Consider the following 1437-nt stretch of genomic DNA (forward strand, 5'->3'; position numbering starts at 1 on the left):
AATAACCCTATCTACTGTCTTGCTTGATGGGCCCCACACATTTCCATTGAGATTCCAAAGCCCATTCTCCCCATTAAGGTTACTAAAGCCGAGCAAAGCTAGTTTTGGTGTTAAGGCTAGTGTTTTTAGTGTTTTTTTATGTAGCTTTATGTGTTGGATATTTGCAAAACGTTCAGCTTAATTGTTTAGCCCAAAAACATATTTAAATCAAAAAGCTAGAACAAACCTTTTCTCCTTCTCCTTATATATAATATCCCCCTCACAACACCCTCCTTCGACTTCAATCCCCTTCTAACCATGTCTCCTTCGAGTTCACTTTCTTCTCCTCCTCCTCCTCCTTTGTTCATTAGAAACATCTACTCAAGAAGATTGTTACTACACTCTCCCCTTCACAACCCGCCTAGCACAGCGACTCCGCCAGGTTATACCAGTGAGAGTAGGTTTGATGCCAACGCGGTCATGATCCTAGCCGTCCTTATATGCGCCCTAATGTTCACTCTTGGGCTAAGTTATATCGTAAGGTGTGCCCTAAGGCACCGGGGCCGAGCCGCGGTCCTGACTGGGGATCCGACTCGGCTAGCCAACACTGGAGTTAAAAGAAAAGTCCTAAAGAGCTTCCCCACTCTAAGCTACTCGGAGAGCTTGAAGCTACCGGGGTTGGACTCGGACTGTGCCATTTGCCTATCGGAGTTTGTTTCGGGAGAGAGGATTAGGGTGTTGCCTAAATGCAACCATGGGTTCCACATGAGATGCATTGATAAGTGGCTCGTGACCCACATTTCATGCCCCACGTGTAGGCAATGCCAAACTGACACGTGCAAGAAGGTCGTTGGATGCAATGAAGCGGGCCCCGCGGAGCAGGCAATCATATCGTCATTAGACCCTGAAGGTTTGTTAATTAATTATAGGGGTGTTTGCTAATTGTACAAGTTCTTTTCCTAGCTCAAATGTAAAACATGAAAAGGAAAACTCTCTCTCTCTCTCTCTCAATATAATATATATGTACCATATTCAACAACACACTTCTACTTCATTTTACATTTGGGAAATGATATGGAAGGGCAAATAAAGACTTGGGCACCGTCCCCTTATTTCTTGTTAAGAGTATAAAGGATAAATACCGACATTATCCAACAGCTTAAACTTTTGGAGAAGTTGGTAAGTTAAGTTGGTATCAGAGCCAAAGGTCTCAAGTTCAAACCTCCCGAATAGCAAAAATCCACATGCGATGTTCTGCCCAAAGTGTGACCACATGTGGCACGTGTTTGCTAAGTGGCCACACGTGCGGTTCTCAGATCCCAACATGTCACACACCTCTGTGTACGTCCTGTTAGGAAATTATCCTAACGGTGGATGTGGCATGTGCATGATCAACGGTCTAGATCATTTTGTTAGTTGGTTTTGTGAAAAGACATTAAGTGAAAAGCCATAAAAAAT

The 1437-nt window shown here is 43.8% G+C and overlaps 1 pseudogene; it reads left to right on the plus strand.

Moving 5' to 3' along the window:
• The first annotated feature begins 297 nt into the window (after nt 1-297).
• LOC143880574 (RING-H2 finger protein ATL78 pseudogene) lies at nt 298-921 on the plus strand (annotated as a pseudogene).
• Nucleotides 922-1437: the final 516 nt, after the last annotated feature.

The sequence above is a fragment of the Tasmannia lanceolata genome, unplaced genomic scaffold (genome assembly GCF_043159265.1).
Source record: "Tasmannia lanceolata isolate RefF3 unplaced genomic scaffold, GAP_Taslan_0.1 ptg000007l, whole genome shotgun sequence".
NCBI lineage: Eukaryota > Viridiplantae > Streptophyta > Magnoliopsida > Canellales > Winteraceae > Tasmannia > Tasmannia lanceolata.